Genomic DNA, 21,865 nt, shown 5'->3' on the forward strand with positions numbered 1-21,865 from the left:
CACCCCCAAGTGGCTGATATACAAATAATATTGCTTTTGTGGAGAAGACACATTTGGCCTTGCAGTTTAATTACCAGGGACATGTTCGGCAAAATGAAAAGACAGCCTGTAGAATGGGAGATAATATTTGTAAATATATAGGTAATTTTATATAGAGTGTGAGGTAGGGGGTTCAATTGTTATTCCTTTGCATCAGTTGTTCCAATACTTTTTGTTGAAAAGATTGTTGTTGTTGTTATGTGTGTATGTATTTAAAGTATACCCTCCATTTTATGTTTTTTTTTTTTTTTTCCAGAGAACAGTGTTTCCTCAGTCCTTAAGGACTTAGCTCCTCACATGGGCTTTGTTGGAAGTCTTGGGGTAGCACCCTTGGGTCTCAGTCGGGGTAGGAGTGTTTGGTCCTTCCTTGTTTCAGGAGAGCAATTCCTGACTACCTTGCTGTGCACAGCGCAGCTCATACAGTGAAGTAGTATCACACTGGGAAGCATATAACATCAAAGACACTTGCTTAGGAAATGTCCCTGATGGCAGCAGCCTCTGCTATGTTTTGAATAACAAACTCTTTTTTTTTTTTTTTTTTTTTAAGATTTTATTTATTTATTCATGAGAGACAGAGAGAGAGAAGCAGAGACACAGGCAGAGGGAGAAGCAGGCTCCATGCAGGGAGCCCGACGACGTGGGACTTGATCCTCGGTCTCCAGGATCAGGCCCTGGGCTGAAGGTGGCGCTAAACCACTGAGCCACCCGGGCTGCCCAAATAAACTTCTTAATGGCCTTGCCTTGGGCATACAATGGATGCAGTTGGTGCAACAAGCAGGCTGCACTTGGCCAGAGCCCTTTCTGGCATGACCATTATTCCTTCTTTTCTTTGTTATCTTGGAAGCGAGGATCCAAGAAAGATTATTGTTTATCCATTGAATTATGCCAGTACCAAATTGTCTTTACTACTTTATTATTGTAGCTTTGTAGTAAATACTTTTGAAACTGAGAAGTCTAAATCCTACAAGTTTTGGGATGCCTGGGTGGCCCGGTTGGTTAAGCATCTGATTCTTGATTTTGGCTCAGGTCATGAGATGGAGTGGTGTGTTGGACTCCACACTGGGTGTGGAGCCTGCTTAAGATTTTCTCTCTCCCTCTGCCCCTCCCTTGCACCTCTCCACCTCTGCTGGTGTGCTTATGCTTACACTCTCTCTCTCTCTCAAAAAAAAAAAAAAATCCTACATGTTTCTAAATCTTTTTAATTGCTTTGAATATTCTTTTTCCATATAAATTTTAAGATCAGCATGTCAAATTCCACAAAAAATAGCAGCTGGTACTTTGAGAGGGATTGAGTTGAATGCATAGATCAATTTGTGGAATATTGCCATCTTAACAATAACAGTGCCTTCTGATTCATAAATATGGGATGTTTTCTCATTTATTGAGATATTCTTTCTTTCACTGACATTTTGTAGATTTTCAGTATACAAATTTTGTGCTTCAAAAAATTTATTTCTATTTTTTTCTTTTGTAAATGGAATTGATGTCTTGATTGTATTTTTGAATTGTTCCCATACTTTCCTTTAGTTCTTTAAACATAGTTTCCTTTGGTTCATTAGGTGATTTAAAGTCTTTGTTTAAGAAGTCCAAAGTCTGGACTATGTTAGGGAGAATTGACTGGTTGTTTTCTTTTGTGTGGGCTATACATGCCTATTTCTTTGTGTGTCTCATATTTTTCTGTTTTAAACAATATATTGTGGCAACTCTGGAAATCAGATGCTTTCCCCAGGGTTGTTGTCATTGATGTTTTTTTGTTTTTGTTATATGGTTGCTGTTTGCTTATTCATGTGCTTAGTGACTTTCCTGCACTCTTTCTATAAAGCCTGTGTTCTTTGTCATATGTGGCCATTGAAGTCTCTGCCTGGTTAGCTTGGTGGTCAGCTAATGATTAGACAGAGATTTCCATAAACACTTTGAACTAATAACTCTCCCAGCCTGTGTGTGTTGCGCTAGATCTTCAGTTATCTTGTTGGCAGTTCACAACTCTGCCTCAGCTTGTGCAGAGCCTCAAGGCAAGGTAGAGATGAGAGATTAGGACCTTTTAAGGACTTTTCGGTGTATGCACACCCCTGCACATGGTGTTCTAGACTTCCAAGAAAGCATGTGAGCTTTTCAAAGTCCCTTATGGACCTCAAATTCCCCTGTTGTTCTTTTCAGGTGTTTTGATTAGCTTCATTCAGTAACATCATCTCAGACAGCTGCAATGTTAAACAATTGCCACCGATTTTTTTTTCTTTCCAATTCCCTAGAATCAGGGATGTTGGTACAGAGCCTGATCTGAGTCAGGTGAAATAAAGACACGTCCTCAGAATGGGGATTTTCAATAAGCTTGCCATAAGCTGGTCAAATGTTGGCAATTATGGGGCTTTTGGGAAGTTCCAAACCCATTCTGTCCTCTTCAGTTAGGTTGCTGGTTTGCCCAGCTCTCACAGGTATGAAATATTTGGCCCTCTAGGCTACCATGTAGCTAGGGAGGGAAAGAGGGTTCTTACCAAGATTCAGCCATTTTTTCTTGATAAACATGACTTGGAATTTTGTAATTCTTTGGTTAATTTCCAGAATATGGAAAAAGTTAGTTTTGACTTTTGCCAGAGATTTTATTGCAGATTTTTGGAGATCCTTATTTTGCCACTCAAAAAGCACTACTAAACTGTTACAAATTCAAGAGGGTGTTGAAAGTACCTCCACACATGCACACACATGTGCACACACAGGTGATTGAGAATGCTGCCTAGTATTACATATGATGCATGTTTGGTGAGTACTGACAGCCCAACAGCCAATTGTATTTCACAGATCTCAAGTCACTTGCATTTCTTCACAAAATAATCATTTGCATTACGATCAGTTCTCTACAACTTTCATGGTTGTAAAACAGCTGAAAGGCAGTGGAAGCAAAGATACATTAGAAGAGTAGATGGACAGGACACAATGGTCATCTTTTGCCCACATCAAAGTCTTTCACAATTTTTCTCGATACAGGAGTGGAGATGGCACACAGACTTGTGGTCAGGGGAGCTGTTTGTGGTCCCACCTTAGGAGATAATATCTTTTATATGCCCCAGACTCTTCACCTGTGAGGGAAATTTCATTCCAGCAGAGTTCTTTAAAGTAAGGATCTTGAACCAGCAGTGGCAGCATCAACGGAAAACTTGTTAGAAATGAGAATCCTAAGGTTCCATCCTAGTCTAACTGGATCAGAAACTCCATGGTGGGTCCCAAGAATCTGTGTTTTAACAAGCTCTCCAGGTGATTCAGTTACAGTTACATTTTGGGAACCATTACACCCCAGTTTCATGAGATGGGTCTTTGATGTCAGGTAGACTCAGTTATCATAAGCGTATATTTGCTACTTCCTTGTGAAATTGGAAAACGTACAATTCTACACTTGTGTAAAAGAGAAAGTCAGTTTGGTTGAGTCTTCTTTGCCCTAGGCAAAACTTCAATCTACTATTTATTTCAACAAAACCAGTTTAAAGAGAGGTCAAGAAGTATTTCTTGAAGCATTAGGTTTCATGTGTTTTGTATAGTTAGAAGATCTCTCCTGGTTGTCATATTGGGCAGAGATGAGATCAATCTTCCCACATCTTGTGCTGGAAAACATTTCCTCTTGCTCCCCACATGGAAAGGCAATGATCACAAGGCACTTGTGATGACTGAAAATCTTCTATTTAAACCATGTCCCTGGGTGGGGCACTTCTGCTCTTACTTGTGATGAGCCACTCTCTTTCTGTTTGGTACACAGAGGACTAGTCTATCCTGTTTGCTACTATCATTTCCTTAGAGGGTACAGCTACACTGTGCCATGTGAAAAGGTGGTTTTCCACATCCAAATTCTATACCATGCCTTCTGTACTTTGTCAGCATCATGTTCTTTCTGGGGTTTTCTACACTAGCATTCTCTGCTGAGCTCCATCTGATTGGTACAAAGACCATCATTATTTCTAACCTGGTGCCTTGACCATCTTTGAAAACTCCTTTATCAGTGACTTACTCTTAAAAATGTGTCACTAATTACACTGACCAAAGTAGTATCTATGAATCTAAGAACCATTGAGACGTCAGAACTTGTCATTACATCGCTCTTCACCACGTAGGCAAGTTTCTCCAGGAAGTATTCATAGGTTAACCAGGAAGAAAGCATTATGTGTGGTCAATTCTCCCTCTTGAAGATTCATTCATAATGTACACTGTGTTAAAGACTCTGAGAGTCTTATAGTAAAGAAACTTATCTGTGTTTGACTTAACATTTTCCAAACTTCTCTGAGCATGGAATGTTTGTACTACTGGCATATCTAATGCCAGCCAGCTTGGGAGAGACAGGTGTAGATTTGAGTTGATGTATAAGACAAGATATTTCACAGAATCCTATTTCATTCATTTATGATCAAATGAGGGAAACTATTTGAGGATCAGTCTTCAATATCAAAGCATCAGTGTAAATGTGGGTTATGTACTGATGATAATAGTTGAGTCTACCGTGACTTTGTTACTTAAAACCTGGGAGCTTGTTAGAAAAGCAAAGTCTCAGTTCCTAATCTAGATTTATTTTGTCAAAAGCTTCATTTGGGTGAGATGTAACTCCCTTGCACTTTAAAGTCTGAAAAGTCCCGATTACAGCATTTTCCCTGTTATTTCCTTTTCTCACTGCCTATTTCATCTGGAATTTCTTGGGATGCTTCCCATCCTGGAAATTCAAAGTCTTTACCATTATTTTTACCCAAACTTTTGTTTCTCTTTCCCTTCTCTGAATTCTAATATCCTATGTGGTTTGTTTTATACCAATATTATGACTAGGTCTTGGAACATCCTATGAGGATCATAGTAAACTTTTGAAAATTAATAGCATTGCCTAAATTGTTGAACACTATTAATTCATTTTCTAGAGTTGGTCTCTCTAAGTCTTTCTTTAATTGTAGGAAAGGATAGGAGAATATATTAATGATCTCCTTCCATTTAAAAAAGTGCCTTGTTAAAAATATAAATTTTGCATATATTAAAAATAACATTCTTTATCATAATAATTTATTTTCAGATGTTTGACTGTCAGAACCATGCAATGGTAGCCACAATAAACATTATACAAGGGGTGCTTGGGTGGCTCAGTCAGTTAAGTGGTGGACTCTTGATTTCGGCTCAGGTCATGTTCTTGGGATCCTGGGATGAGCCCCATGTAGGGATCCCCAGTCAGCACAGAGTCTGCTTGAGTTTCTCTCTTCCTCTTCTCTGCCCCTCCTGCTCTGCATGCACATTCTCTTTCTCTCCTTCAAAAAAAAAAAATTTAAAAACTACAATGAGAATCTACAGGTTAAATATCTATTTTTTCCACTGTAGGCAGATTAACATATTTGGGCTAGACATTAGCTAAAATGTCTGAGATTTGATCATGTTTTCATTAGACAATGAATGTAAGGTCTTGATGACCCAGTCTACCAAGTATTTCCAGAGAAAGCAATGAGAGGAAAATTTAAATTCTGACAAAGATTTATTCAGTTTGATTTTTGTGGGGAAGAAGAGCTGTATAGCAAAATATCAAACATTTGAAACTCATAATTGTTCTTGTTCCAAGTAAATACTAGGTCTCTAGGTTTATTAGTCTGTAAGATCACAGAATTCCAAAAATTTTCCTTGAAAGTTCTCTTTTCTTCAACCCTTGCACTCATATATCTATTCATGTCAGTGAATAATGTAGCCTTAATATTTTAAAATTCATGTATCATGTAAAAAGGAAGTGAGAATTACAAATATGGGAAAAGAATGTGATACAAAGAAGTGCATTCTGTGTTTAGCAGAAAAACCATGAAAGCTTTGGAGAACCAGCTAATTGTATGAGGTCACTAACTTAACATTTTAAATTCCCCAGTGCTGAATTTTTATGGTTTGCAAGCAATCTGAAAGGCATTAAGCTTCTAGGAAAAAGTGTTGCAACTCTGGATTTTTGCCCGTCTTTGACCCTTGTAAGGCTGTTTAAAAAATAAAGTTATCAAGGGAACTTGATCTGTCTCTAATATGGAGAATAATACTCTGTTTTTACAAGCCTCTGATATACCTTCATACTTTACAAAAGCTCAGATTCACTGAGGATTAAAATATTAAGAATCTAGTCATGCAGAGAAAACAGGAGTTGTTTTCCCAGTGTCAAAATGATTGGCTCTGAAACTCTAGAACAGCGTTGTCCAATATTGCTTTCTGTAATGATGACAGTGCTCTGTATTACAGGTCCAATATGGTAGCCACTAGCCACATGTAGCTGTTGAACACTTGAAACATGGCTAATGTGATGGAGAAACTGGATATTTGTTTATTTTTACTTCGATTTAAATTTCAATAGCTACAGCGAGGTGGGTGAGCTCCTGGGTGGCTCAGTCAATTAAGCTTTAGTCTTGAATTTGGCTCAGGTCTCTGGGTCTTGAGATTGAGCCCTCCATCGGGCTCTACACTCAGTGGGGAGTCTACTTGAGATTCTCTCTCCCTCTTCTTCTGCCACTGCTCCCTGCCTGCCCACCCCCTCACCAATGCAGACGCTCTCTCTCTCTCTCTCTCAAAAATAAATAAATAAATCTTAAAAAAAGAAAATAGCTACAGTGGTCAGTGACCACTGTGTTAGACAATTCAGCTTTAGGAATGTTTTCTTTCCCTTGTGAATTTAAAATTTATATGAATAATTTTATTTCTTAATGTTATTTTCTAGTTTATAGATTTAGGGAAAAATGTTTTGTGCCTCAGATGGAAACAAGTTTTATAATATTTGCAGTGCTATTTCTTATAGATATTTTCTTGGAAATAATGATGCAAGTGTCCCCTAGACAATGTGGTATAAGTGATAGAAGTGCTTGACGTAATGTCCAAGAATCCCTCACGTCTGTAGTCTATGGGGAAGGCTTGATTGGTTTATAGAAAAAGGACCCAGGAAAACCTGAGCACAGTGAAGAGAAATTACTGCTCATACTGTGGGTCTGTTATTTTCTTTTTTTATTTCTAATATATTTTTTAAAAGATTTATTTATTTGAAAAAGAGAGACTGAGAGAGAGTGTGTGTGTGTTTGCGTGTACAAGTCAGGGGAAGGGCAGAGGGAGAGAATCTTCAAGTAGACTCCCTCTGAGTGCTGAGCCCAAGTTGGACTTGATCTCAGGACCCATGAGATGATGATCTGAGACAAAACCAAGAGTTAGCATAACCAACTGAGCCACCAGGCATCCCTATTTCTACTAATTCTGAGTGACTTTATCAAGTCATTTGATTTATTTTATCCTTTTCTGACTGGCATTCGAAACTTGAGGCTAGTCTAAATGAAGGACTCAGTTTTTAGATGTGCATACCACTTACCTGCCACCACCACCAGGAAAGACTACAGGCGATAAACTAGCATGAGTGGTGGCCCACAAAGAAGCCCCCTGTGAGCTCTTTCTTTATTTTAAATATAATGCTAATGGTGTTTCTTGAAACATCATCTTTTTGTTGGGTCTTTCCTTCAGGGTTGGATTAATAGGCAAACCAGTTTCATTGCTGAAAAATTATGCTTTAGATAAAAAAATCATTTTTTGAATAGGCCAGGCATATTAGGGAGCAAAGTAGAAGACAATACTCTTTCAAGCCCTCTGTCAGCTCTCCTTTCTTGCCTCTAGATAATATCTGTATCATAAATTTTGTTTTCCAGTACTAGAAAGTTCAGCCTGGAGTACTACCAGAGTACTTCGGTCAACAGAAACCTTCTCCCATCTGCCACAGCTTGGGTCTGTGGGGTCTGGGGGGGCCTGGAAGTCCTCAGTGGGGGAAGGGTATCTGGTCAGCTTCTTTGCTCTTTCCTGTACTCCTTTCTCTTCCATCAGCATGTTTCTCATGCCTCCAGGGTAGGATGTAGGAGGGTGGGAAGTGTGAGAGGAGTGGCATAGTCTTAGTTGGCTGGAACTGCTGCAATTTTGTGTTTTGGGCCCTCTGGGGAGAGATGCCCAAGGTACACTCAATACTTTCTCTCATGGAGTGATTGTGAGAATACCCGAAAGGCCCTCATGCTGCCTCATTCCCTGACTTTGACTATCAAAGTCCTTCTAGTTATGAAGTAAGCCATGTGCCTAGATGACTGAGTATGAGCCCTGCTTAGCAACTTCCTCTGATGGAACACCTCGCACAGCTTCTTCTCCAAGGATGCCCTTGCCCTGTCAAGTAGACCCCATCCATAGGGTCCTTTCAAGACTTCTAAAGATGGTTGCCTTGCATAGTTCTCATTTAACCCATAGAACACCCAGCACCGGGCTCCAGACAGTCTGCAGATGTGGGCCTCTCTTCACTTTGCTTAGGAGGAACTCTAGCCAGGCTCTCATCAGACTTAGCTAGATCAGAGAGTCAGGTACCTTGTCCATGTCCCTCCTGACAAATCCAAGAAACTCCAGCCTGATTTTCCCAAGAACCACCACTCAGGGCCCATGCCATTGTGAGGCCTAGGTATTGGTCTGACTTAGCTGGCATCCAGATGTCTAGGGATGAGGGATGGTGGGGAGGGAGTAAGGGTGGAGAGACGTCATACCCCCTCCTGCCAGACACCCCAGTCCCTACAGTGGTTCTTTTGAAGAACCATTTGGAAAGTGATATGTGCTAAATGTGTCTTCCCCTAAATTATATGAAGCCCCAATCCCCAGTGTGATGGTATTAGGAGGCAGGGCCTTTGGGTGGTGACTACATCATGAGGATGGAGCCCTCATGGTGGGACTAGTGTCTTTATAAGAATAGATAGGCGAGGGGATCCCTGGGTGGCTCAGCAGTTTAGCGCCTGCCTTTGGTCCAGGGCATGATCCTGGAGTCCTGGGATCGAGTCCCGCATCGGGCTCTCTGCATGGAGACTGCTTCTCCCTCTGCCTGTGTCTCTGCCTCTCTCTCTCTCTCACGAATAAATAAATAAAATCTTAAAAAAAAAAGAAGAAGAGATAGGCGAGAACTCGCCTGTGATAACAAACCCAGGAAGAGGGCTCTCATCAGAAGCTAAATTGGCTGGCAACTTGATCTTGGACTTCACAGCCTCCAAAGCTGTGAGAAGTCAATGTCTGTTGTTTAAACCACCCAGTCTATGATATTTTTGTTATAGCAGACTAAGCTAAGACAGCTTGAGAAAGGGAAAGGAGCCCTCCTCCCACTCTCCCCTGGGGAGGCAGGATGAACATACAAAGGAATCCTTAATAATCTTACTCCAATTGTATAAAAGCTGTAGGGAGTTGGTGTAGAGAAGTTTTTAGTCCCCCTTAAAGGATCATGCACAGGTGTTCTATTGCTTCCCTTCAGGACTTGAGATATAGTGTACTGTGATAACCTCACTGAACTGAGAATTAATTGGCATCTAGTGGAAGCAATCTCAGGAGGCACAAGATTTATAAAAAGCAAGGAATATAAATACATTAAAAAAAAGACCTTTTCTAACCCTAAGGGGATGATGCTTAAAATGGAAAAATACCAATATTCATCTCCTGTTGACCACAAATCACCTCCAAATAGTTCACATTGTATATGCTAATATGTGGAAATACCTCCACCAGGCTTAGCATATATTTACACTTTAACTACAGAATTAAGATTATTTTTTTAAATGGCTAAGCAAAATTTGGAATGTGGGCAAGTTTATCTCTGATAAACTCTGCCCACCTGTTCCTCCCTCTTTTTGGTTCTATCCCACCTCTCTTCCCTCTGAAACCCCTGCCCCTGTCAAACATAGAGACACAAATACACCAACACAGACACACATTCACAGATCCTACATATGGAAAAACAAATCCTCAATCTTTATGCTTCTTATTTGTTTGCTGGCCTTTCTTTTTCTTTTTTTTTTTTTTTTTTTAAGATTTATTTGTTTGACAGAGAGAAAGGGTATGTGCATGCGCTTGACCAGAGTGGAGAGGAGGGACAAGGGGAGAGAATCTTTCAAGCAGACTCCCTGCTGAGTGCAGAGCCTGATGCAGGGCTCCATCCCACAACCCTGAGATCATGACCTGAGCCAAAATCAAGAGTCCAATGCTTAATGGACTAAGCCACCCATGCCTCCCTCTGGCCCTCTTTTTAGAACATATCCACTTAAGTCTTCCAGTGCAATGTCTCATGCTCAGGCTCTTTCATAACCTCCTAAACCCTGACAGGATTTGTGGTCTTTTTGTCCTAGTAAAACCCTTAGGCTCTACATTTTAGTAAGCAGTCAGAAAAAATAATTCCTGCTGGTGTTCTGGGTAAAAGGAAAGACATTAATATGTGATACCTTTCAGGTACCAAATGTATACTCCTGAAGAGTGCGTGGCCTTTGAAAATTAACTGTGCTAACCCTCAGGAGTGCCTCAAAGGGCTGCAATTTAAGGCATGACGGGGGCAGGTGGAAGAGAGAGATACTGCTGGAGTGTAGGACCTTTTCTGTTCTCTTCAACTCACACCATCTAGACAGGTTTACAAAGAAGTTCTTCTAGGGGTCTATGTGTCACTCATTGATTTGGTTTTGGGGGTGCAGCCCAGAAATGAGACAGGAAAAGCTTTATGTCATCACCTGTTGCATAATGGATATCCCCTGATTTTTGTACATTAAAAAAAATGTTTATGGTTTTTTTTTTTGAGTAGAATTATTTATCAGTAAGTTCTAGATGGCTTTAAAAATTATGATTAGAATTTCATGGAGACAGAAGCTTCATTTGGCACAGGTTTGATATGAAAGGTTTTTTTTTTTAAAAAAAAAAAAGAAAGGTTTTCATTTTTTCCTTCATTAGTCTTTAAGTAGCAAGTTGTTGTGCAGTGAAGTATGGGAACTCTGTAACAGTTCCAGACACTCCTGTCTCCCTGCCTGCTGTGTGCATTATCTCCACAAAGATTGTTAAGGCAGACATGCAAAGAGAAGGAGCCAAATGTTGGCTTTTGACTACCAGCCCGGGCTCTTAAGTCCTCCTATTTCCCTTGAGCCCTTCCCATTGGCTAGCTGCTACTTGGTCTTTGTCACTTGGCTGCAGTCTGATATCTCCAAAAGGCGTTATCCCTTTCTGGTAAGTTCTCCTATTTTGGCTTCCTAGTATCAGAGCCCACTTTAATCTCAGTATTTAACACACCTTGAAATTACTCATGTTACCTCTTTCTTGGCAGAAGCCTTATTTATCTCTGAACTCTCCTCCCCCACCACCCCACCCCCTCAGTGTCTACTTCCGTGACTACCACACAGTAGGTGCTCAATAAAGGTTTATTAGAGGGGATGAGGTAGGACTGGAATGTATTCTTAATCACACTTTGTAGTAACAGGACTGAGACTAACCAGGAGTTGGCAAACTCTTGGTAGAAGGCCAGATAGTAAATATTTTATGCTTTGCACACCATCCAGTCTCTTTCACAACTCCTCAAGTCTGCCATTATAGCAGGAAAATAGTCATAGATAATACCTAAATGATTGGGTGTGGCTGTGCGCTAAAGCAGTTTTATTTGCCAAGACAGGTGGCACATAGATTTGGCCTCAGGAATCTAGAATGCCAGCTCTCCCACTAAACCCAAGAGTGGGTTCTGACTGACTACACTTAGAGTTTATTTGTACAGGGCTGTTCTTCCCCAGAACTCAAAGTATTTTTACATATTTGAATGAGAGTGTATTATGGGGGAATAGTAATCTTCTCAGTAGTTTGCTAGTGGCCTAAAGATTTAATGTCCGAGCAAAGACATATAATTTACAACCAAGAGGTAGCTTCCTCACTAAGAGAAAGCAATTTAAGTCCCACTAGGCCTAATGTACGTGTGAGTGGGAAGAAACAATATCAGCTGTTCAAATAAATAGTACATTTTTAAGAATGATCTGTTCCCCTAGTGTCTCCCAGGTCATCAAGACAATGGGCTCTTTAATGGGCAGGAATTATGTACTTAATAAAATTGTAATACTGGCTCTGCTTGTCAGAGGAAGCTCATTATTCACAAATTATGTTTCTCTGCCTCCTCCTGTCCTCCCACCGTTTCTTGACATTAATGATGTTCTCTGGTAGGCCTGTCTCTCACAGGGCTCCACGTGGTCCAAGCTGGATCTTAGCTTCTATGGCTCTCTGCCAGGACTAAGCTGTGGGAGTGGCAGGAGGACAGACTCCAAGATCTCTAGGATCCCATTCAGTCCTCAAATTTATAAATTTCTTTCTCTTCTCTAGATGCCTCTTTTCCATCCCCTCCCAGCTCTGGCCTTGGCACATATCCTACATTTAAACAATCTATCTGTTCCTTCTCTGAACTCCAATTGCCTCTTTAGGTGAGTTAGCTTGAATATTACTCTGATTTCTGTGTCTTTCCCCTTCCTTCTGTGTTTTACCTTCACTTGAACCCTGGGGAATCCCCAGACTTTAATCAAACACCATCGCAAGCATTTTCAGTTGCTTACTTATAAACACTTCATAAGTTTGGGGCCGAGACTGTGAGAAGGGTGGCAGAAGGGCAATGGGACTATAAGAAGAAGATGTGGAGGGACAGGCCCAGCTGAATGGAGCCAGGGAGGGAAAGGAAGGACCGGGATGCAGAGGGAGTCAGCACCACACTGTGCTTGAGATCCACTTGCCCTCAGGAACCACTTGCCTTCAGGAACTAATGGTTATGCTCATGGACAGCCCACAGTCTAAAAGTACTGGGTCCTTATTTGTGCTCTGGACAGATGTAGAATATTTGCAGGGAAGAGAAAATATTTTTTCCTACTACTTTCCTAGGTTCTCTGGCTGAGGCCCTATAAATTGGGTAGATGAAAGACACATTAATAAGAGAAAAGTAGCTTGGGGGCAGCCTTATTGTGGTAATGGTGGGAGTCTCAGGTCTTGTGGGTTAGGTTTAACGCTGGGGTGCTCCCCCATGGAGGAGGGAGAGAGCACGGAGCAGCCCTAGATTGCTCTTACCTCTTACTGCCCAGTGATGAAGGCGCTGGCCATATGAGCCCAAGAGGGGGCAGCGCATGTAGGCTGCGTGAGCCTGTGAGTGGAGGTGACCAGGGCCGGATAGTGGAGGGACAGCCACATGGCTGGCCTCCAACTGGGGCCTGAGCTACTCTGCCAAGGTTTAAAACTTTAAATCAGAATACTGAGTGTTACTTATGAGGAAATGAGAATGAATAAGTCATCTCTAACCTCTCCTAGCCTTTTGAAAATAAGAGAGACCATGTTAAACAAAGACTCTATAATCCTGCCTCCAGCACCAGCGGTTTCTCTGTTTCACAATTCACAAGAACTTCGTCAGTAACAAATGAAATGATCTAGGGGTGTGGAAAATATGACTTTTTCATTGGTCTGGGATTGGCTGTAAGCTCCAGTATTTTCATTAAAGGGATTTTCATTTTGAAGGGAAAAAAGGGTCTTTTGTGCTTTTCCAGGAAAGGATCCCATGAGAGCAGGTCAAGGTGGCCATTCATACCTTAAAAACTGGTTATGGTGGGCTGGGTTGCTATTGAGTATGTATGCAAAGCATTTCAAGAAAATACTATAGTTGTATATTAGAATATTTGCACATAATATAACAGCCTCATATTACTAGTGCATTTTAAAACTTTAAATAAATCCTCGGTTGTTTTGTTTTGCTTTTTAGAGAATGAGCGATCACAAGAGGGGAGGGGCAGAGGGAGAGAAAATCTTAAGCACGCTCCAAGCCCAACACAAAGTCAGAGGTGGGGCTCCAAGCCCACCCAGAGATCAAGACCTGAGCCAAAATCAAGAGTCTGCTGCTTAACAAACTAAGCCACTGAGGTGCCCCTATAAATCCTTGTTTTTTGAATGAACAAAACTCAAAATATGTAAAATTTAGCCTGTTTTTTTTTTGTTTGTTTTTGTTTTAAAATTTAAGCCTGTTAAAGTCATCTAGCAGTTGAATAGGTTACTTAATTAACTATTAAATAGTTTATTTAATTTATTTATTAAATTAATTTATTATTAATAAATTAATAGTTTATTTAATTCAAAAGAGAAGACTTTCTTTTACCTGTCTGATTAAAACATGCCTGATATATGTAAAAAAAAAACCAAAACAAAACACAAGAAAAACACCAGAAGTTTATTAACATATGCATTCTGTTTACATATGGTGGCACTCAGAGGTGAGTAACTCATAGGGTTGGTTAGAACTTGGGCTTATATAGCATCTTAGCAAAGGAACAATATATTTTTGGAAAAGTGACAAGGAAAAGAAAAAGGACTCGTGAGTTTTCGTGGCAGCAAATTGCAGGAACACAGATAAATAGGAAACTAATGGTAGATAATGCTTGTTCAAGCAAGGTTTGTGATGTAGTTTCCTCTGGTGCCATCTCCAGGCTGACAAGGATCTAAAGTTGTCTTGGTGATTAGCTCTACTTCTTGGAGGAGGGGGTCCTTTGTAAGTTTATCTCATGCTTTTAGGCAAATAGGAGAGGGCAGAGGGCTTTTCTTACATCTGTTTCCTCTCATGTGCTTTTAACTCAAAATACTTATTATGCCAAGGTGACATATTTGGGGGTGGCATATTGTGCTACCATATAGTTGCCTTGTCAAAGCAGGAGGTGGGAAAGAAAACCATGGTGTCCTGGCCTAGATGGATCAGAACAGTTGGGAATTTCCCTGTGAAATGGAACAAATGTGACCCATTCTTATCATTACACACTCTGCTCGGCTGCTAACATTTATTTCTTGTGACTTAGTCTTGTTTTTAATTACTTTTCTTTTAAAAACAGTTTTTTAAAAAAATATTTTATTTATTCATTTGACAGAGAGAGAGAGAGCGAGCAAGTAGGCACAAGCAGGGGGAGCCGTAGAGGGGAAGGGAGAGGCAGGCTCCCCACTGAGCAGAGAGCCCAATGTGGGGCTCCATCCCAGGACCCTGAGATCACGACCTGAGCTGAAGGCAGACGCTTACCGGACTGACCCACCCAGGTGCCCCTAATTACTTTCTTATTAATAAATTTCTCCATCTCAAAATGGGTAGAATAAAACCAACCGGTTATTGTAAGGATAAAAGAATGTGTTTAAGGCTTGCGAAATTAATCTGCTATACCAAAATAAAGAATTAGTATTACATTAAAAGCTCTCTGACGATCAAGTTTTATTCTTTTCTTATACCACATGATGACTCATATGTTAGAATATCATCAAGATATGAAGTTTATGGTAAGTGGTTCCTGAATTTTCATCATTTTGGTCTTATATTCATGAGTCATTGAGGTTACAAAATTCCTCCAGCATTGAATGTTCTCACTCTTCCTTTGCACTTCAACTCAAATGTCCCTTTCTCTGTAATCCCTTTGTCAACACTCCTCTGCCCCAGCCTCCTCCGCTCTATTCATTCCTCTCTCATATACAATACATTGTGTAATTATTTATTTACACATCTGATTCTTCTGCTAGTTTTTGAGCACTTGGAGGAGAGAAAAAAAAAAAAAAAGAGCCCATGTTTTGTTCATCTCTGTATCCTGAACATTTGCACCGTCTGATAGCATACATGCTCCATGCAGTCCTGCAGCTTCTGGATCTCTGCTCATGTTTGTAGGACAACCAAAGTTTGGAACTCTGATAAGAACAGTTGAATGTTGGGGTCCCTGGGTGGCTCAGTGGTTGAGCGTCTGCCTTTGGCTCAGGTTGTGATCCCAGGGTCTTGGGATCAAGTCTTGTATCAGGTTCCTTATGGGGAACCTAGTTCTCCCTCTGCCTATGTCTCTGCCTCTCTCTGCGCATCTCTCATGAATAAATAAATAACATCTTAAAAAAAAAAAACACAACCCAGTTGAATGTTTGTTAGCCTATAAGTGCAGCTTGGAACTAAAGACATCTGGTCTACTGTAAAAAATCTTGAGTGGTCTCCATTTTCCATTCTTGTCTCCTTTCACTCATTTTCCAAGTACTGCCAAAGAGAACATCTTAAAACAAATCTCTTCATCACTTTCTTGATTAAAAATCTTTAAAGTCTTTTCCTTGCTGGGGGGATAAAGTTAAACTCTTTAGGGTGGCACAGGACTCTACATAACTTGATCCTGTCTACCTCTCAGGACTTATCTCTTTTTCTTTTTCAAAAGATTTATTTATTTGTTTGAGAGAGAGAAGGAGAAAGAGAGATAGCGGGGTAGAGGAGCAGAGACAGAGGGAGTTTTAAGCAGTCTCTGCACTAGGGCAGAGCCCAACATGGGGCTCCATCTCACAATCCTGAGATCATGAACAGAGCTGAAAACTGTCTGATGCTTAACTGGCTGTACCACCAGGTGCCCTAGCACTTATCTCTTGATGCATCTTCTCCATTCTCTCCCCACATTTCCCCATCCCTCCACCCCCCCACCCCACCTGCCACTGTGGAGATGCTGAGCTCTAAGTAATTATCTAAGTGGAGGATGCTGCATACTTTCTGCTCTTTGTCTTTATTCATCATCATCCTGTTCTTTCATTGTTGTCTCTAGTTCCACTTTTATCTCCTTGATTATTTAAACTTTATTTATTTTATAGTCTTTTCCACATCTATTAAATCCATTTTTTGTAAAGTGAATTTTCCATTTGTAATACTGACTCTGTCTCATGATGGTGGATTATTTCCAAGAGTCTCTGTGTGTGTGTGATTTTTAAATTGTTTTCGTTGTGAGATCATCTTCAGTAGGGGTTGATTTTTCCCCATGAGAGTAGTGCCCTCAGTAGTGGAAATACCAGTGTCACTAGTTTTGTAGTGGTTTCATGGATCTCAGACCAGCTTTATGTTAATGTCTTAGGTTGGGATTTTGATGGGGAAAATATAAGTTGGACCCTCATATGCAAATGTCTTAGATGTGGGGTTTTCAATTTTTCCCTATCCTAAGTTCCAGGCAGATGGCAAGTTTCCTTGCAACTTCTCTGGGTGGTGGGAGGAGTATTTCTAGTTCCCTCTTCCTAGATGGGCCTTGCTAAGTGCAGAGATCTCAGTTCCAGCTCTCTACCTCACATGGGCTGTGTTCTTTTTCTTTTTCCTGCCTGAGTATTAACACTCAGCCTTCTCTCTAAGGAGGGCTGACAACCCCTGGGAGGTTGCTACATCAGTTTGATTTACTACTCTGCATTTGATCATCCCCTTTATTTCTTGAAACTATGGGTTGTTTTCTGTTTCCTTCTTTCAAACCCGTCTATTTTTTCTTATGCTATTTTATCTAGCATGTGGAAGAATTTGTGTCAATTTTGTACAGGAGGTTGCTGGAGGGGTTCTGCTTTACCCAATGAAGCTGTCATCATGTCCTTCTTTACGTGTAATGTTCTGCCCTCAAATTAACTCAGACCCCAGGTGAACTTTGCTCATCTTTTAGTACCCAGCTCAGGCACCCTTTCCTCCGTGGAGATTTTCCTAACCCTTCTCCAAGGGGAAGTTTGTCTTTCCCTCACTGATACCACCACTGTGCACTTCATTCTTCTACCATAGACATGAGACAATAATGAGCCTACTAGCATCTATGACTCTCTCTTCTTCCCTGAAGATTGTCCTCAGGGTCTTGCACTATACAGAGTCCATAAAATGTGTTCAGTACATGCCAGATGAATGGATGAATAAATGGATGGATACATAATGTGAGTGGGTAAGGAATAATAACACTTACTAATGTGTCTGTCTTTGCTTTCGTGCCAGGTTTCCATAGTAGGTTATTTCTAAGTAGGTTATTTCTATAAAGACATTAAGAAAGTCAAATTTAAATGCAGCATTTTATCCTGATAAGAAGCAAAATGTCAGATGTGCAATGAGACCAATAGCAGCAATGACAGGTGGTGTTCACCATGTGCCAGGCGCACTAAGTTAACACATCTAATTTTTATAGTAATTTTTTGAAGAAGATACTTTTATAGATAAGGAAACTGAGTCACCAAAAGGTTAACTTGACCAAGCTCATAAATAACTTGGCCAAGCTCATAAATAACTTGACCAAGCTCATAAATGGCAGGCTTAGGATTTCCACTCAGGTGCTCTGGCTCCAGAGACCACGCTTGTAACTATAACATTAGACAGACTTTTAATACCAATGAAGAAGACGTTTTGAAGTTTCTGTGCCCCCAATTTTTTGAATCAATTACTTTTAAGTCCAAAGTAAATAGTTGTTTTCTAATAGCTGCTCAGGATCTTAAAACCATGCTATGTGGGAAGTTAACAACCTCATCCAGTAAACTATCTCTATATTTAACCGATCAGTCTAAAAATCCTTCCAGAATTGAATTTAGATCTCAGATGCTGCTGTTTAAACACCTGCCTTCCTTATTCATAGGTGAGAGAGAGAGAGAAAAAAAAGAATAAATGTAGCAACCTTCTTCTTGTATTCCCGGAATGAACGTGAAGGCTTGATAAAAATTTATTTAGTAGTACAACCATTTTTTTTGAATCCAGAAAGCACCTAAATATTTTGGATATGCTGATACAAATTCACCATGACCCTTACTCACTCTTGTCCTTATCACTGATCACAACGTAAGAATCAAGACATTCTGCAGAAGAGCAACATGCCCCACTGGCCCAGCCTTTCCGACTCCCATGTTGGCTTTGCGTAGTTACCACCACGCTTACCCCTGTGCATGCAGACAGCAGTGATTCTTGCATTGCTAATATGATCTCATCCTCTTATCTAAACTCCTTTAATAGAAATCTGTGGAGAAGCGATGACTTCCTCTCTTGCTATAAGCAAAACGGGAATAAATTTTTAGAGGGCAGAAGTTTCTTCGGGTTATGAAAGAATAAGCTAAAGAGAGATAAGCAACTTGAGCGGTTACTAAATATACCTAGCATGCATGGGGCTGAGATATGTGAGGTTATGTGCAGCTGAACAAACAAAATGACTATTTCTGTAGGGACCCTGACTGTTTGGCGCTTTGCTTCTGATGACGCACCTTGCTATTTAAGGAGTGCGGGAGAATTATCCTATCTGAAGTCCAGAATAGATTTTTCTCTTCAAGAGAAATTTATTTTTAAATATTTGAATGGCCCTTGAGTAAAATACACCTATCATAAAAACTATCCAACAAGTTACATTGCCACCAAGATGACACAGCCTAAGAGCAATGACGAGATCAGAAAAATAGGTCTAATCAGTACAGTACAAGGAACTTCATTTCTCTTTTTCTTCAAAACACTGACTCTATTACGGTAACAGTGATTTCCAGAAAATGGATGATTATTGAGATGAGATTTCTCATGAGGGGTAATGTGGATTAACCAGGGGCAAGGTTTCTCTTGTCTTCTTTTTAGGCCTGAACTATCATATTTAGATTAATGTTCAAATAGGTGGTAGAAGTGATCACAAGTATTAAAATGTAAATGACTGGCATTTAATTAATGATCAGCAACTGCGTTTAAGGTGTTCTGGCCACGCACAGAATTGTAGTAAGATTTTTCAAGAATTAAGAAAGAAATTCATACTGAAAGACAATATCTGATAAAGGGTTCAGGCGGTTTGAGTTCATGTTTGAACAAGTATCAGGCAAAAGATTTATTGTTTTAGAAATAATCTCCCTGTAAAAGATATCTGAGTTGTTTATGAGTTACTGGCACTTTCTTATAAAGCTCCAGTTGTTGCTTTTCTCAGAGAACTGGGAAGTCCCTTTTGACTTTAGTTGTGTTTGGTGGACAGCCCTCCATCCACAGAGACTGATGATCTCTTTTCTCCGGAAAGGACAAAAACTGGAGCATATATGATGATTGGACACAGGGGCCTTGATGAAAGGATTTTCCCACCCCAGTGCTCTCCATGCCTGAAATTTGTTATAATTCTTTAGTTTGGGAACTGGATACCTGTCAAGATGGCTCAGAAAGAAAAACACATTCTTTGATTTTGCAAGGATGTATTTTTAGGGTCAGATGATATGAGAGGGGATCACGCAGTATCAGGACAGTTGACCTGAGTTGACCAAAGAGAGTAAGCCGAAGAAACAAAAACAGTGGCCTATTTTAAAGTGTAGCTGACACTATACCGAAAAATAGTGGGTAACTCAGGGAAAAAGCAGAGAGGCCCGATAGGTCGAATCTAGAGACTATTGAACTGAACGTGACAGATCGTAATGATAACATAATTGCTTAGTTTGTACTCTGAAGTTTTCAGTTCCAAGTGACATCGATGAACAAAAATATTTTTCAGTGGCCATTTTAAAGAAATGCACTCATACCCATTTTTTTGGTATGTGGTTATAAAAGAGTTAAAAAGCAACAGGGAAGGAATATATTAATCCCGTAGCATAGAAAATAATTGAGTAATTTATTAAAGTAAAAAAAAAAATTCAAAAAAAGTAAAGTCAAAACCTTTTTTTCAATGTAATTTGAATTGAAAATAAACAGATAAAACAAAATAACTGAATTTTAGGGATGCCTGGTGGTTCAGTGGTTGAGCATCTGCCTTTGGCTCAGATTGTGATCCCGGGGTCCTGAGATCGAGTCCTGCATCAGGCTCCCTGCCTGGAGTCTGCTTCTCCCTCTGCCTATGTCTCTGCCTCTCTCTCTGTGTGTCTCTCATGAATAAATAAGTAAATAAAAATCTTTTTAAAAAATCCCTGAATTTTAGACGGATTTTTAATTTTTTTTTAATTGCGTTTTTAAATTTAAATTCCAGTTAGTTAACAAATAGTGTACTATTAGTTTCAGGTGTGCAATACAGTGATTCAACACTTCCATACAACACCTGGCACTCATCATGGCAGGTGCCCTCCTTAATCCCCATCACTTATTTCCCCCACCCCCTCCACCTCCCCTCTGGTGACCATCAGTTTGTTCTCTATAGTGAAGAGTCTGTTTCTTGGTTTGCCTCCCTCTCTCTTTGTTTCCCCTTTTGCTCATTTGTTTCTTAAATTCCACATATGAGTGAAATCATATGGTATTTTTCCTTCTCTGACTGGCTTAGTTCACTTAGCATAATATTATTTAGCTCCATCCATGTTGTTGCGAATGGCAAGATTCCATTCTTTTTTATGACTGAGTAATATTCCTAGACTGATTTCTTAATCCCCAAAGATACTGCGTTCTGCAAAAACTCCTCTTTAAAGGACAATGTATTAAACGAATTTAAAGAGGGGATTTTTAAATGTTTTAAAAACAGTATATTTCAATTTTAGATAGTAGTTTTAAAACACTCAGTAAAGGGCACCTGGGTGGCTCAGTGGTTTGGCTCAGGCTGTGATCCCAGGGTCCTTGGAGGAGTCCTGTATCAGGCTCCCTACAGGAGCTTTTCCCCTGCTTTTCCCCCTGCTTATGTCTCTGCCTCTCTCAGTGTCTCTCATGAATAAATAAATAAAACCTTAAAAAAAAAACACCCACTAAGAAGATGGGGATTTTATCATATTACATTTCTTTTCCTTCCCCTCTCTTAGAGGGTTAGGAAACTACAATCAAATCTGGCTTGGTGCTTGTTTTTATAAATAAAGTTTTATGGTAGCTTGCTCAATTGCCAATGTTCATTTGTTTATATATTATCTTGCATTTGAGTTAGAGCAGTGAAAGGAGTAGTCCTGATGGGAACAATATGGTTCAGTTTTGGTAAATATGATGTTAGTATTAACACAGCCACACCACATCCTTTTGTTTATGTATGGACTATTCCTGCACTTGAACTATAGCAGCGAAATTAAATCATCTTGACAGAGACCATGGGGCCTGCAAGTCTAAACTATTTCCTCTCTTGCTCTATTTAGGAAAAGTTTGTTGACCTCTGTTATACTGTTACTTTTTATAGTATCAAGATATATAATATGATCTCCTTTGCAACCATAGTTCCACTTTTTGGTATATTTAAATGGATGCAGTGCTCATTTGTAGTCCACTTTGCCGTGACTTCTCCAATTTTGAGTTTTTTATTTTGATTCTTTTCTGAATTTCATCAAGCAGTTTCTTCAATTAAAGGTTATGAGAGCTGAATTTCCCTTCTTACATGAAAAA

At 39.9% G+C, this 21,865-nt stretch overlaps 1 pseudogene; it reads right to left on the reverse strand.

The window, feature by feature from the left end:
• Positions 1–332: 332 nt before the first annotated feature.
• LOC144301564 (small ribosomal subunit protein eS26 pseudogene) lies at positions 333–7,881 on the reverse strand (annotated as a pseudogene).
• Between the last annotated feature and the right edge of the window lie 13,984 nt (positions 7,882–21,865).

The sequence above is a fragment of the Canis aureus genome, chromosome 30, assembly GCF_053574225.1.
Source record: "Canis aureus isolate CA01 chromosome 30, VMU_Caureus_v.1.0, whole genome shotgun sequence".
Taxonomy (NCBI): domain Eukaryota; kingdom Metazoa; phylum Chordata; class Mammalia; order Carnivora; family Canidae; genus Canis; species Canis aureus.